The sequence below is a fragment of the Chenopodium album genome, chromosome 27 (genome assembly GCF_948465745.1).
Source record: "Chenopodium album chromosome 27, dcCheAlbu1.1, whole genome shotgun sequence".
NCBI classification, from domain to species: Eukaryota; Viridiplantae; Streptophyta; class Magnoliopsida; order Caryophyllales; family Amaranthaceae; genus Chenopodium; species Chenopodium album.
In genome coordinates, this window is record NC_137860.1 from 3,654,223 (window position 1) to 3,671,715 (window position 17,493).

The 17,493-nt window shown below is 37.1% G+C and overlaps 2 pseudogenes; one reads left to right on the forward strand and one right to left on the reverse strand.

The window, feature by feature from the left end:
• Positions 1-9,982: 9,982 nt before the first annotated feature.
• Positions 9,983-13,274, reverse strand: LOC145619036 (putative pentatricopeptide repeat-containing protein At5g09950 pseudogene; annotated as a pseudogene).
• Positions 13,275-14,795: 1,521 nt separating this feature from the next.
• Positions 14,796-16,044, forward strand: LOC145619037 (serpin-ZX pseudogene; annotated as a pseudogene).
• Positions 16,045-17,493: the final 1,449 nt, after the last annotated feature.

A 17,493-nucleotide genomic window follows, 5' to 3' on the forward strand; every position in this document is an offset into this window, starting at 1 on the left:
ATTTTTAAGTCTTGAATATTAAATTTAATTACTGTTCCAAATGCTACATTGCTACGAGTAAAAAAAAAAATTGTCTATTTATATGGAAAGTACCAAATTAACTTGACGATTGAATAAAATTTCCCATTTAGGACAATTGGATAAACCCTTACTTGAGATTTTGAGAATAAGTAAACTACTCTGTCTGTATTCTGTATCTGAAATACTTTACAGAGTCCATATACGACCTTACACTACATACGAGTATTTGATTTTATTTATTTTACTAGTACTACTACGTATATTATATAGTATATAAAAAATGTTACATCATATTATGTAAATTTATATTGGATTATTTATTAATGTATGTTTTTATAATATCAAATAATTATAAGTTAGACTATTACACAATTAAATATATTAATAATCAAAGTTTTACATTAACACGTATGTTAGTCAAAGTGATGCACTTATATAGATATGAAGAGAATATAATACTCTATGTTTTTTACTTCTATTTGTTTGCCCTATTTGACTTTATACTGTTCTTGAAATGTGTTTAGAACACGTAAACTTTTTTTTAAATCGATATCAATAAAATATAGAATGAGACGGAAGTATAGGTTAGTAGCTCTCTTTAAATTCTCCTATGAGCACTATGATTATATCTGTTATGGTAGCTGCTACGCCTGCTAGAGTAATCATGACAGATTGTGGCTGGTATATGAAGCAAAAATACACCTACAAACATATGCAGAAACATCAGCAGGCCTGTTGAAGAAATATGTAATTTTCACGGTAAATCATCAAACAAAATTCGAAGACTAGGTAGTGTGCACCCTGAACCACAAACATAGGTGGTTGTTATACGATGAACATAGTTCCAAGTACACACACTTGTTTAGACATCAAGGTCCCAAATTTGGTCGGTTATATACAAATCTCCTTTGAAAAGGGTGTTGGCAATATCAGAATGACATTCCGTAAATGCTATACTATTGCTTGCCTATTAGATATCAGGTTCACTCAGGTCCCTTTGGTAGATGATCAATTGACCATCATCATCCAAGACCAGTATTTAAATACATCAGGAAGAAAGCTCATGAATGATGCCAGCTACAAACATTAAGAACGCATCAAACTAGAAGTCGTCCCCAATCTGAAGCCATGGTGACCAGGGCCTTTTTCTGTCGAAATTCTCTCTTGCTCCGATCTATATGCCTTGGAGCTACTTCAGAGAAGACTTTTTGCTCTAACATAAGGTATTGTTCCAAAGAATCTCTACTATACAAAACCACTGTCAATGAACTATCTATTCGGACTGACCTCATCCTGGGATTTCTGTGAAGACAGGGAAAATGATCTTGGAATTAGTCAGCTTCAACTTTAAGAGGTGAATATACTGGTTTTTGCAACCACTTAGCATAACAGCCTTAAGGAAGACATTACAATCACCTGATTGATTGGATGGCTTACAAAAGGCAGTCTCTTCATTAGCTTTGTTATACCACTTGCTGTTGTATGGCTCATAGTTGGCACACCCCGGAACGTTGCTCTCGTAAACATAAACAATTGGACTACTTGAAATAATATGATGAATACATGACATAAGGACAGGCATTATCTGTTTTGCTGTTTGGGAGGCCTTATCTTGTTCTTTAACATATTTGAGTGACTCTGGCACCAACACCTTTAAATTGAAAAAGAAGAATGTTGCTTTCATTGACAATTTAAAGGTAGCATGTGATTTATTCGAAAACCTCCACTCCCTGCATCATAAGAGATACACATACATTTGATGGAAAGATCAAATTATTAAAGAATTAGAATCTAATTATCTGATCTTTTACACCCCCCTCCCCCCACCCCAAAAAAAGGGAATAAAAAATAAGAGAGCATTCATCACTTTCACAGAAATTTGTAAGTAGTCTTAAGACATAGTAGCCACTAGCCAACATTCATTTTGTAGTCTTTGCAAATGAATGACAGAAACTGCTTTCAAGATTTAAATAAAAGTGGCCTCAATTACTAGTGTAACAAGATACTTACTCTGTTGAAACCCTTTTAGCAGTTAAATTCACAAAAAAGCAACACATTATTCTTCTTCAAATAGTAATGAAAACTAATAAAAGTAACAGAGAAGAGACAATAGACTTCCAGAAGTTACATATCTTCTCATCTTAGCTTATCTTTTAGTTTTATTAGGAAATACTATAATCCTTGCTAGACATATCACATTATTTCCTACATACAGTAAGTGTTTTTATGTTCTCCGTAGCAGCTTTCTTTCCAGAGAGCCCTGATATTATTTCATTATATATTTAACTCGTGGTTCATGAACTCTCTACATGAACTGAAAAAGGCAAAAGAAAATCGTGCCCAAGAGCAATAATATATTACATACTATTATTAGTAAAACTAACATGTATAATGTTTGCATATGTTAGTTTTACTAGTAATAGTATAAACTGTTGGAGTTGGTAATGCAACCGGAGATATTTGTTCTCGTTTGATTGTATACTCCCACAAGAGATTGATACACGATCATGTGTTTTCTCCTACACGACCGTGTGATAACTCTCACATATGAACCTGGCTACACGACCGTGTGTTTTCTCCTACACGACCGTGTGATGGCTCTTGCATATTAACCCGACTACACGGCCGTGTGTTCTTTCCTACACGACCGTGTACATCTGCGAACAAGCTTTTTCTACACGGCCGTGTACTCTCACCTACACGACCGTGTACGGTGGCAGTAAGAGAAGAAGTTTATATTTATTAGGTTTCTTTTAGAGACCTTATAAATATACTACTACTACTATTTTTCATATACGTTCTTTTCAAAAGGAAAAAAAAAACCTAAACACAAAAACACAAACCCACCCTTTGAGATCTGAACAGTTCTTGAGCAATTCCAACCTTTGATTCGGGTACACGAATTGCAAAGGTCGTTGTGTAAAACTTGGGGGGCGTGCTTCATTGGAAACCTGTACCGGTGGTGGCGTATTTCGCTTCTAAGTCAGTGGGTACCAAACCACGGCACAACAGAAGGAGGGCGGATCTTGATCAGTTGTAACGGTTTGTTCTTGATTTCAACAGGTATTTTTCCAACAATTTAGAAGTGAAATAATTTGTTTAGATCTGTTGATATCATGACTAGCAATTCTCAAACTCGTCTATACCTAGATCTGACTAAGGTTGAGTCTCTTGATGGAATTAATTACAAGAGATGGTCACAAAGAATGTTAATTGCTTTTGAACAAGTAGAAGTTGATTATGTCTTGTTTAATGATGCCCCAAAACCTATTACTCAAACCAATGCTATGATTGGTATTCCTAGTACCCCTATCGCTGGGAATAAAGAATCTGATCCTATTCAGACTACTTCCACTGTTATTGCTAATGAGACTGAAATCAAGAAATTTAAACGCGATAACAAGTTTGTTAGGGGACATCTTCTAAACCACATGAAAAATAACATCTTTGATTTGTATATTAAATTCAAATCTGCTAAAGAGATTTGGGTGTCTTTGGAAAAGAAATATGGGGCTGATGATGCCGGGAAAAAGAAATATGTGACTGGAAACTGGTTGAATTTTAAGTTGGTTGATTCAAAACCTATCATGGATCAAGTGCATGTGTATGAGAATTATGTTGCTGAAATTCTTGCTCAAGGTATGAAGATGTGTGAGATCCTGCAGGCTAATGTTCTAATTGAGAAATTACCTGAATCTTGGTCTGATTATCGAAATCATCTTAAGCACAAGAAAAGAGATTTAACTCTGGAAGAATTGGAAATCTGGTGACAATCAAGCTGGCAAGGGGAAGTCTGAGAAAAACAAGGGTAACCTCAAGCCTAGAGGCAAGATTGATAAAAGGAACATCACATGTTGGAACTATGACAAAGTGGGGCACTTTGCTTCTCAATGCAAGGTGAAGGGCAAGAATGATCGGAAAACCAACGATGGGAAGAAAGGCAAATTCAAGAATCAGGCTCATCTAGCTGAGAATGAGGATGATGATGTGATCGCTGCGGTAGTATCTGAGGTCAACTTGGTAGAGAATAACACTGAATGGATTGTTGACACAGGAGCTTCCAAACACTTCTGTGCCAACAAGGATTTGTTTGTTAGTATTGAGGAAGCCAAGGAAGGCGAACAAGTCTACATGGGGAACTCTAGCAGTTCTGAGGTGCTAGGGAAAGGAAAGGTGACGCTAAAGCTGACTTCAGGAAAGACTTTGGCCCTGCACAATGTATTCAGAAGTTGAAAATCAGTTGGGTCGGAAAATTAAAAGGGTTCGATCTGACAGAGGAGGAGAGTACGGCTCAACTTTCCTTAAGGGCGTGTGTGAAGCTGAGGGGATTATTCATGAGGTCTCAGCTCCGTACACGCCACAGCAGAATGGGATTGCAGAGAGAAAAAATAGGACTTTAAAGGAGATGATAAATGCAATGCTCTTGAGTTCCGGGTTGCCAGACAACATGTGGGGGGAAGCTATACTGTCGGCAAATTTTGTTCAAAATAGAGTTACTCACAAGAAGTTAGACAAGGCTCCATACGAGCTATGGAAGGGTTATGCCCCGAATCTGAGTTACTTGAAAGTGTGGGGGTGTCTAGCAAAGGTGGGATATCCTTCCTTCAAACGGTCGACAATTGGTTCGAGAACGTTTGATACGGTATTTATTGGATATGCTTAGAATAGTGCGGCCTACCGATTCACGAGTCTGGGTGACAATGTCATTAGCGAATCCCGTGATGCAGAATTCTTCGAACAAGTGTTTCCTTTAAAGAAAATTGATGTTACTAACAATTTTTCTTCAATTCCTTTATCTACAGAGCAGGTTGAAACTTATCCTGGGACTGAGGAGTTATCTCAGCCTAGGAGAAGCAAACGACAGAGAACAGAAGTAACATTTGGCCCTGATTTCCTTACAGCATTCCTAACTGAGTTGGAAGGTGAGGATGATCTAGATGAGGTCATGGTATGTCTTCAGGTTGTAGATGAAGATCCAAAAACGTTCGAAGAAGCAATGAGCTCGGTTGATGCAAGCCTTTGGAAGGAAGCAGTTGACAGTGAACTTGAGTCCATAATGCAAAACGGTACTTGGGAACTTGTTGATTTGCCAAAGGGAAGTAGACCTATAGGGTGCAAGTGGATTTTCAAGAAGAAAATGAGAACAGACGGTACTGTAGAAAGGTTCAAGGCCAGATTGGTGATTAGAGGGTTCACTCAAAAATATGGCATTGATTATTTCTACACTTATTCTCCGGTGACTAAAATTGCTACTATTCGTACTTTATTTGCCTTAGCCTCATCATTTAATTTATTTGTGCATCAGATGGATGTCAAGACAGCTTTCTTGAATGGTGATTTGGAAGAGAAAATTTATATGGAGCAACCTCCAGGGTTCGTAGTTCTTGGAATGGAGAATAAGGTCTGTAGACTTAAGAAGTCCTTATATGGATTGAAGCAGGCACCAAAGCAGTGGTATGAAAAATTTCATAATACTATTCTTGGTTTCGGTTTTGTTGTCAATGGTAGTGATGCATGTGTTTACTCTAAAATGTTTGGTAATCATTGTGTGATCATATGCCTATATGTGGATGACATGTTGTTGTTTAGTGCTGATATGAGTGCTATAACTGAAACAAAAAGAATGCTTTCTTCTAAGTTTGAGATGAAGGATTTGGGAGAAGTAGATGTCATTCTTGGTGTCAAAGTTTTGAAGACCAAGAAAGGTTATTTCCTAACCCAGTCTCATTATGTGGAGAACATATTAAAGAAGTTTGAAAGCTTTGATGTTGTGCCTTTGAGGACTCCGTATGATAGTAGCATAGCTCTCATGAAAAATAAGGGAGAAGCTGTTTCCCAAGGAGAGTATGCAAAAGTAATAGGTAGTCTGATGTTCTTGATGAATTGCACTCGTCCAGATATTGCATTCGCTGTGAGCAGGCTAAGCAGGTACACTCATTGTCCTAGTAATGAACATTGGGGAGCCTTGAAGCGAGTACTCAGATATCTTCGAGGTACCATGAATTGGGGGTTGGACTTTGTTGGTCATCCATTGGTTCTTGAAGGTTATTGTGATGCAAATTGGGTGAGTTCCAGTGATGAAGTGAACTCCACCAGCGGATTTGTTTTTACTCTATGTGGGAGTGCTATTTCGTGGAAGTCTGCAAAGCAGTCATGTATTGCCAGGTTGACGATGGAAGCAGAGTTCATAGCATTGGATCTTGCTACTCAAGAAGCCGACTGGTTGAGAAATTTATTAGCAGATATCCCGTTGTGGGGGAAGCCAACACCACCGGTCTCTATGCATTGTGATTCACAGGCTGCTATCTGTGTTGCTAAGAATAGTGTCTATAATGGCAAGAAGCGGCACATACATGTTAGGCAGAAGTCAGTAAGACAATTTATTTTGAATGGGGTTGTTTCTTTGGACTATGTCCGAACAGAGAAAAACCTAGCTGACCATTTTACAAAGGGTTTATGCAAGAGAATGGTAATTGAATCGTCAACAGGAATGGGTTTGAAACCTTATGTTGATCGAGTGTGAATTGTGTATGTGTTTAGCATTTGACATGTTATGATATGAATAAATCCTAACCTATCGATTATTGTTCAATTGGTGAAGTTAGTTGGGTTTATTGTTGTGTTTATGCTTACATTGAATTGAATCTAATGACTCCTTTTGAGCGGTTGTTGACCAGGTAGATTCAAGAGGCGGGTTGAGCGTAGCTCTTAATGTCTCTAGCCCAGTGGCTCAAGAGTAGGGAGTTGTAGTGATCTTAAGTGATCAGGAACTATTAGCCCAGATACTACTTGAGCAGGGACCGATAGAGACACCGAAGATGAGTGCATCTTGCCCGAAAGCTCGTTGAGCTGCGGCTAGATGGTGCACTAGTGAGTGCATCTTGCCCGAAAGCTCGTTGAGCTGCGGCTAGATGGTGCACTACTGAATGATGGAGGTTGAACTTAAATGTTCTTAATGTTTAGTTCCATTGTATGAATGGTCCTTGGATTTGCAAGGTACAAGTGAAGTTTCACATGTCTGCATGAATAGTCCTTGGATTTGCTGGGAATGTTGAGAACACCTACTTGGGTACGAAGAGTGGCGCTCTTCTAGGGAGGATTGGGCGTGATCCTTCTGAAGTACTCATGAGATCCCAAGGGTAGCCAAATTCGCGGAATTGCTTAAGCTCTAAAGTCAAGGTATGTGTTTACAAGGTCCTTTCCTCGCTCCTAGAAGTTCAAATCTTAGGATACTTACTAGGGAAGTGTTGAAAACCTTGTGCACTAATATGTTAGTTCAAATCTTCGGATACTAGCATTTAAGTACTAAGACTTTCATTTACTGTTCAGATTTCATGATCTCAGGTTCCGTTTGCATTAGTGGGGGATTGTTGGAGTTGGTAATGCAACCGGAGATATTTGTTCTCGTTTGATTGTATACTCCCATAAGAGATTGATACACGATCATGTGTTTTCTCCTACACGACCGTGTGATAACTCTCGCATATGAACCTGGCTACACGACCGTGTGTTTTCTCCTACACGACCGTGTGATGACTCTTGCATATTAACCCGACTACACGGCCGTGTATTCTTTCCTACACGACCGTGTACATCTGCGAACAAGCTTTTTCTACACGGCCGTGTACTCTCACCTACACGACCGTGTACGGCGGCAGTAAGAGAAGAAGTTTATATTTATTAGGTTTCTTTTAGAGACCTTATAAATATACTACTACTACTATTTTTCATATACGTTCTTTTCAAAAGGAAAAAAAAACCTAAACACAAACCCACCCTTTGAGATCTGAACAGTTCTTGAGCAATTCCAACCTTTGATTCGGGTACACGAATTGCAAAGGTCGTTGTGTAAAACTTGGGGGGCATGCGTCATTGGAAACCTGTACCGGTGGTGGCGTATTTCGCTTCTAAGTCAGTGGGTACCAAACCACGGCACAACAGAAGGAGGACGGATCTTGATCAGTTGTAACGGTTTGTTCTTGATTTCAACAGGTATTTTTCCAACATAAACAATGCCAGAAAGAAATCAGTTACTGATTTGTAAGACATTATTAATAATCAACATCTAAAATACACGTAATTTAAAAGTGTGTCCATACAATAACATATAATCATATTTTCATGCTTTATACTCTAATTTAAACACCCATGATCCAATTTGTCAGACACCTTGTACAGAATAGATAATGCTATGATTTAAGGTCAGAAGCGAAATAACCCTGCCAATTATTTAAAAATTCAGGTGAACAGCTCTATAGATAGTAGTACCAGTCACTCAGTTTTGTGTTGTGCATTGCATCCTAGCTTTATGAAAAATACTCTCAATTCATAAGTGATGTCCTACATGAGTTCAATGGCTTGTACATTACAAATTTGAGATCCAGGATATTGCGCAATATTTTCACAGGGTAAATTATTGCTGCAAAATCTAATTGATAATGATAAGACGTAATGTTTATGTTCAGACAAGCAATGGCTATCTAAAATGACATATCAATGTGTGTGTGTGTGTGTCTGTCTGTCTTGCAAACTAATTGGAAATGCAATCCATATACAGTCATTTGCCTCAACCAAAATATAGTATTACAGTGCCTTTAAAAAAAAAAAAAAAAAAAAAAAAAAAAAAAAAAAAAAAAAAAAAAAAAGAGTTGGAAGTATATTAGGAACTTTAGCATGACGATAAAACTGCTTATTACTATACAAGTAGATTTCTATAAGTTGAGGAAAACAGTACCTAAGCCACTAACCCTAAATGGACAACAAATGAAGCTAATAAAGCCTAAACAAGCTATGTAAAACTTTACCTGGTGAGGAACAGACTGAGCTTCCAAATGTCAATCTGTCCATGTAAAAGATGCATGATAAGTAAATGGCAGTAAATAGTAAATTTATAAAACAGCAATTTCTATGGAAATATTTTTTTCCTGATGCAATGATGCCTGTTGGTTGTACTAAAGATGAAGAAAGAACATTTAAAGTAAAATTCTTACAGCTTACGTGCTAGTTTAAGTAGAAACAAATTCTTAAATTTGAGCTTTGATTGACAAGAAAGAGTGTTCCTGACACTTGCAAATCCAGAGATGGTTTTAGAAAGCTCTTGCTCCAAAACCTTGCAAAGTATTCCTTTTTTTCTCACATACTGCTCCAAGAAACAGGTTACACTTAGGTACAGGACCACAGGGAAACCATCCCCAAAATTAAAACCCCAAGGTAGGAGGAGAGCCCATAATCTTATATAAGCCCTACATCAGTCCCCCATATGACCAATGTGAGACTCCAGTCCCATAACCTTGTAATTGACATAACGGGCTCCCTCTCCTGTCGAGCTCAAGGAGTAATGCAATCCATTTGCAAGTAGGTTCTTCCTGCTGCTGAAAACCTGATAAGCAGTTGAAAAGTTGAGCATTGCTTTATATTTGGCAAGTTGCTTTTGGTTGCTAAAACATTTCCATGCTTCATTAACAGTACAAAATCAAACCATGACAAAGCAGCATAACCATTTCTTAAGCATAGTCGCCCGTCTAAGGTTTCCGGCAACCGCTACAGAAGAGCGAAGAGCGCAAGCAAAGATGGAGCTTGGCTTGTTCTGCTAGACCCTGTATTGATAGGGCCTGTTTCATTCCCCAAAGCTTTTTCAAAGTCCAAAAAAAAGCACTTCTCGGGCTCACAGCCATAAGGGCTTGCCTTTCAAGGCCGCTTCCCATTACTCAATAGAGCAATCTCTCGCTCCTGTTTGTTTATTCAGGATGGAGCAGGCAGCTGCGTATATGAAGAGGAGAAGAGAGGGTGGTTGCTTACCTTAAGGGTTTGAAAAAGGGTTAACAAAGTATATCTTTTAAACAGGGCTGCTTTTGCCACTGTTTGTGTAGACTTCTGATTTACCAGCATAATTCAACTGCAGTCCACAAAACAAGATTAAAAGATTATTCTGCTTCACCCACAACTCATCATATTAGTGTTCTGAGCTCAAACACATGAAGTAATAACAGTCCAGTGACAGCAGTATCATTTCCACTTCCAAGGTTCCATCTCATGTTTGTAAACTTGAAAGGCCTGAAAGATCTCATATTGTGTGGAGATAAATCTCACCAATAATCCCCGCATGAACACTCACCATCAGTAAAATGATGGAATCTGTTAGAGTCTCGCAGCACAATTTGGCGACCAACAATTTTTGATATGTATCGAAAAGCTGAGTGACAGTCACCACAAACTCGCAGATTTTTCATTATCCTGATAGTGGAATTTGATGTGCGAGTAAGGACAAAGGCAATGGCCAGTTTCTCACTGTGATAACTTAGGAGTTCTTCCTTGCTCTCTGGTTCAAGATCATACAAAGCAAAGCTTGTCTGTGGTACATAACCAGCCTCCCTCATCTTTCTCAGCAGTTCTCCAAGTTTTTCATATATTGCATCTTTCTCTGGGTGTGATTTGTCTCCTGCAACAAACACATGGACACCATCCTTCATAGTGACCCAACTGCATCCAGCTTGCTTCTTTGCTGCTGCTAAACTCATTGCAGACCGGGTAATGGCCAAGTTTTCCCAATTTGATCCTGCAGCGTACATGTTACCAAGAAGTACATAATTTGCGCCATTTTCGGGCTCCAGCTGCAAAAGCATCTCAGCAGCTCGCTTACCTAATTCACTGTTGCGACCACTGGTCCGACTGCAAGACCCCAGAACTGTTCTCCAAATAAGATTGTTTGGCTTCATAGGCATTCTGTCGATGAAATCTTCAACTTTATCCAATTTACCTGATCGCCCAAGGAGGTCAACCATACATGAAAAGTGCTCCAATTGAGGTTCCAATCCATAGTCGCTGCTCATAGACTCAAAATACTTGAAACCTTTTTCAACTAATCCACCATGACTACAAGCTGATAGGACTCCAACAAATGTGACATGATTTGGAGGTTGACCTTCTTCCTTCATTTGTTCAAAAATCTCTAAAGCTTTGTTGGCAAACCCATGCCGTGCATACCCCGATATCATGGTATTCCAAGTAAATATATTCTTCACTGGCATCAGATCAAAAAATCTTGTAGCATAGTCTATTCTTCCACATTTTGCATACATGTCAACAATTGAACTTCCCACCACAACATCAGATTCCAGATGAGCCCTGATTTGACAAGCATGGACTTCCATCCCACGCTCCAAAGTAGCAACTGAGGCACATGCACTAAGAACAGTTGCAAAGGTGAAGTGGTCTAACTTCTGACCACTCTGCATCATGAGCCAAACGAGATCAACAGCCTTGGATAAATACTCATTATGTACGCAACCAGATATCATGGTGTTCCAACTAACCTCATCCTTCTGAGCCATTCTAGAAAAGATTGATTCACAGTCTTCCATTCTGCCGCATTTCCCATAACAACAGATGAGCGCGTTTTCAACTGTAATGTTATTTGCAAAGCCATAATTGAATGCCAATGCATGAACCTGCGGGCCTAATTTAGAAAGTGAAAGAGAATCAGAAGAAACTGCCGAAAGGATATTCACTAAGGTAACCCCATTAAGCCTCCAGCCCAATCGCATCATCTCTAGGATATAATTCACAGCTTCCGATGCATATGTTCCTGAGTCAGCCAATGCACCAATAATAGAATTCCAAGAAACTTGATCATGCTCTGGCATCAAAGAAAACAGTTTCTGGCATTCTTTGAAACTTCTAGCATCTGCATACATAGAAAGAAGTGCATTGGAAACTGAGACATTAGAGTCAAGTCCTAATCTAAGTGCTTCTGTATGTACTTGCGCCCCTTGCCTCAGCCAACCCAAGCTAGCACATGAACTCAAACAACTTATTAATGCAAAATTTGTGGGTCTAACTCCAGATCTCCTCATACGGCAGAAAGTAGTAACAGCATCTTCAAACAGTTCATTTTGATCAAGACCAGCTATCAATGAGTTCCATGAAATCAAGTCTCTCTCGCCCATTTGTTCAAAAACTGCACGAGCACTATCTATAGCTCCACATCTTGCATACATATTAATAAGGGCATTGGAAACTGCAACTTTAGCATCCCTTAGGCCACTTCTGATTGCATAAGCATGGAGTTCTTTACCTTTTCTTCTCCCTTCTTCCAGTTCATCGAATTCAGCAAAAGCGCTTAAGAGGACTACATAAGAGTCCGGATTGACCTCAACCAAATGTTTCATCCGTTTGAAAACATCAACAGCTTGTTCTCCTCTATTTTGATTTACTAACCCAACCATTAAGCCATTCATAGTGACTGCATTTCTAGTACTCATACACTCAAAAATCTTCCATGAATCATCAATTAAACCAAACTTGGCCAATCCACTAACTAAAGCACTTCCTACATACAAATCGTCCAAAAATCCAGATTTTTGCACTCGGGAGGCTATTTGCTGAAGTAAGCTTGAGCCAAATAGTGAAGATGAAGATGCAACAGCAATTAAGCTACTCAATGAATACGCATTAGGCTTAAAATTGAACCCTGAACCTTCATGTTCCATCCTTGCAAACATCTCAAAAGCACCAATCGCGTCTCCTCTTTTAGAATACACTGAAATAATAGAGTTCCATGATACTGCAATCTTCCCATCTATTTCATCAAACACTCTCCTAGCATTATCCCCCGACCCCAAGCAACAGCTTCCATACATCGAAATCAACACATTACCAACAAGAACATCATGAGCATAGCTCGTCTTCGATATAATACCATGAATCTGCAAACCAAATTTCAGATAATCAGGCCCCAATTCTTGGCAAGCGCGCAACACACTACCAAATGCATAACTATTAGGGGCATAGCCCGCAGAAACCATGTCCCTAAAAGTAGCACATGCTGCAACCAGCATACCATTTTGACTGTAACCCGAAATCAAGCAAGCCCAACTAACCAAATTTCTTTCAGGCATTTCATCAAACACCTTGCGTGCAGAAACAAGATCACCAAATCTAACATAAACATTTATAAGGGTATTAACAAGAAACAAATCTGCTTCAAACCCATGTTTCCAAATTCCAAGATGAAGCTGATTAGCTTCAATTGAAGAACAAGAATGCTGGTACCGATACACGAAAAAGTCTCGAATTTCAGAGCTACAAGTGTGTTGCAGAAGAGGGTAAGAGGAGGAGAAAGGAAGAAAAGGATCATGGTGGTCGACAATGGCGGCGCAACAGCTTCTAGGAAGCGAAGAAGGGGTGGCTGCTAGCGTAGAGAAGCGAAAGGAGCACCAAGTGATGAAACTCCGTTGGAGTACTCGGAGAGACATTTACAGTTTACTTGGTGAGTTCAATTGGTTCATACTTTTTATTTGGCGCCAAAGTTTAAATACCCGTGGTCACGGGTTTTACGATTTACAAATATGGTTGTAAGTTGTGACTTTGTGTACCATGTTGGCTAGTCCTTGATCTACATAGGTCCTACTCGTATTAACTATGTGTTGTGTTGAGTTTATGAAATGCTAATCAAAGTACTTCGTATAATTTAAAAGCTAGGATGAAAGTTTGATTTTCGGTTTATACTCAGTTTATATTATTCAATTCAATTTGAATTTAGTTTCAAGTTTTGAATTTTCAAATCTCTACAAACTCCAATCCAATCAAAGCTCCAACCCATGTATCAATAAAAAAATCCATCACACATTTCATATCATAACATTTCTTTTTTATGCAATTTTATTTTAGTCTTTGACAAACACGTTGTAAACTCTTATGGACATTACTTTAGTACTCCATACTCCCTCTATTTTTGATAAGCACGACAAAATCTTACTACGTAGGTATATAATTTGCTACAAACTTTTTTTTTTCCTTGTTGATTAAGCATATTTTGTGAATAAAAATATAGAAAGAGTATCTCAAGGTTAGAATATTAAAAATATATAGAAAGAGTATTCCACAATTTTTTTTTTTTTTTTTTTTTTGACACGAGTATTCCACAATTAGAATATGAGATATAATCAATCAAATATCAAAAAATACTCATACCTGATATATTTCCATACTACTACGTATATTATTATGAGAATAATATATTTAAGATTATTTATGTTATCATATTATTTAGTGAATATATGTTTAGCATTTATAATTATAATAGTATATATTTTAGAACGATTCTTTCCGATCTTTTGTTATACTACATTTTGTATAAATACTCAATCTCCCTATGAATAATGATAAAGCTATATTATTAAACTCTTTACCCTAAATTTGTCATCAACTATCAATATGACGGACCTTGAGGACGTCTCATTAACTCTCACCCAGTGGCGGAGCCACTATAGATCCTGGTGGGGCACGTGCCCCACCAGATTTAGGAATAAAAAGTCAAAAATTGTTTAAATAAAATACAAAGTGTATCATAGTGTTTAAACTTACTACTAGCCTAGTGGTTCGAACATCACCTTATCTACCTAAGGGCTAAGGTCATGGATTCTAATCTCTTACCCAACATTCTTTTTTCTCTCTCTTTTATTTGGCTTAATGTATTTTTTTCCTCTTTTTATTCCTTAATGTCCTTATTTTTTTTTTATTTTTTTTTTTTACTTCAGGTCCTTACTTTTTAACTTCGTATCGTTATTTTACTTTTTTTGGCTTAATGTCGGTATGTATAACTCCGTATCTTTATTTATTTATTTTTGGCTTAATGTCGGTATGTAGATGTATCTTGATTAACTTTTTTTTTTTTAATTAAAAATAATGTCGGTGCCCTACCATTATTAAAATCCTGGCTCCGCCATTGCTTCACCGGAAGAGTGTTGTCGTCCAATGAGGCCAAGAACACAAACATGGTAATGTCACCTCTTTCACTCCATGTCGTACTGAGTTTGATCGCTGCCGGTTCATCTGGCTCGACTCGTGATCAGCTTCTCATGTTTCTCAAGTCCGATTCCTCGGATCATCTCAACAAGCTTTGTTCAGAGCTCGTTTCATTCGTCTTCGCCGACGGCAGCGCCATTGGTGGGCCCAAGCTGAGTTATGCCAATGGGGTTTGGGTGGATCAAACACTTCCTCTTAAGCATACTTTCAAACAAGTTGTTGATCATCTCTATAAAGCTGATTCTAATCAAGTTGATTTTATCAACAAAGTATGTCTTCTTTCCTTGTTTTATTTTAATTTTATGTTAATTGTTAATTTTATGCTAATTGTGCGTATCAATTTGTTAGAAATATGAGATATCGGAACAATTGCTATAATTTTATGTATGAACTTTTCATATTTACCTCTACAATTACATGTTTTGGGCAATGGGCATATTGATGGAGATTAATTTAAGCATTATTACCCAACTTTTTAGCAAAAGCGTAATAAAAAAGAATAATAGAGGAAGTATGTACATGAGATTAATTTAAGCATTGTTACATTCACCCTCTCATTGACTAATTTCCCACGAATGAACAACTCATGAGCTATTTTATAAAATACAATAATAATTAAATTTATACAGTGACAAACATGATATAGGAAATAAAAAAGAATAATAGAGGAAGTATGTACATGAGAATAAACCTCTTTGATCCTTGCTTGATCTTGTTATAATCATTACGATGTACTAATTTACAACTTAAAACATATTTAGTATGATATACTCGTTCGGGCTAAATACTTATTGACAACAACTTACTGTCTTTGTACGTAGGCAAGTGGCTACAAAAGTGAATTCCTGGGCTAAGAAGCAAACTAATGGCCTTATTAAAGAGTTGTTGGCTCCTAATTCGGTTGATAACGAAACCAGACTTATCAAGGGCTTAGGAGTAGAATTGCCCTTTAAGGCAGGTGGCCTTACTGAATTCACAGACTCACCTGAAGCTCAAATGTTATATGTTTCGAGCATTAACCAAAAATCTTTTATTGAAATTAATGAGGACGGTACCGAAGCTGCTGCTGCTACTGCTTGTCGAGTAAGTCTAGAGTGTTACAGACTAAATAATGAAACATTAATGGATTTTGTAGCTGATCATCTATTCATGCTTCTTTTAAGAGAAAACAAAACTGGAGCCGTGCTATTTACTGGACATGTTGTGAATCCTCTTTGAGAGTTAAAAAGTTCGAGTTTGAGTTTGAGTAGTGTGAATCAAAAATAATTCCAAACACTTATAAACCTATCATGCCACAGGCATATAACAATAACGTTTCATTTAATTATGTATTTAGTTTAAGGAAAATTTACACTTTAGTGTCCCAACGTTTAAGTAAATTCCACTTTGGTGACCCATGTGTTAAAATATCAATATTTTTTTTTTATTAAACTAAAGCACTAAAGTTAAATATTAGCATTAAAACATAACCAGACCATGATATATATATATATATATATACTACTACTACTACTACTACGTGTAAAAGATGTCAATAGTAGTGGAACTTCTTTCTCCTCATGAAACTAAGAGCCATGAAACTAAGATTACAGCTAATTAAACAAAAATATATCCTTAGGCATGCATAAATTGATTAAAAACAATTAAAAAGTCAATGTACTGCACTTTTAACATCATTTTTTGTAACCCAAAAAATTTTATGACTACATGCATGCCCAAAAAGTAATGTTAATAAAATAAAAATAAAAAAATAAAAACCCTAGAATACTATTGTTCAGTGAGGAACTTGGCGTATTGCATTGATGCAACTGTTGTAAGATCTTGTCGCTTGGATTGAGTTTTACGATTGCGGCATTATCTTCACCAATGAATGAGACAAATTTTATTTTATTAGAAGAGATACTTAGTTTGAGATGAATTATGGAAATGGGTAGTAGTGTAGAACCTAGAGGCGTAGAAGTTAGAGGGAAATTTTGAGAGAGATGAGGTAAATGGGTTTTGGGGGAAATTTTAGAGACCTTAATATAATTAATTAATTATACAACTTTAGTTTTTTTTTTTTCTTTTCTTTTTTTGTTTATGGAGAATTTAACACCGTTAACTATTAGGCACTAATATTGAACAATTATCTAATGACAGGACACTAAAATGGGAATATTGAAACCATGGGTCACCAAAGTGGAATTTACTTAAACGTTGGGACACCAAAGTGTAAATTTTCCTTAGTTTAATCGCTATTTCTGTTTTTTTTTTTTTTTTTTTTTTTTTTTTTTTTTTTTGAGGGGAAATCGCTATTTCTGTTTTATAGTTCTTCATTTCAATCGCTATATAAAATAACCATATTCTCTCAAAAATATAAAATAACCATATTTATATGGTGCTTTGCATGACATTATCCATACCTAACTGACGGCTGACGCATATGTAGACCATTGTTTGTATGTTTGTAATTGCTCTTAATGCCTTTTCAACATTAATGCCCTAAAAAAAAAAAAAAAAATTGGCTATTGCCTTTCTAAGTGCTACTGTATATCTTAAGGCATATACCATTTTTTTTTTTTGACACCATGCTAACAACAATGATGCAATATACTCATTAAGAAATGTCAGCATTAACGCTCATTACAGCAATAGGGGCTTCTTCAAGCAATACATTAAGCTAGAGCT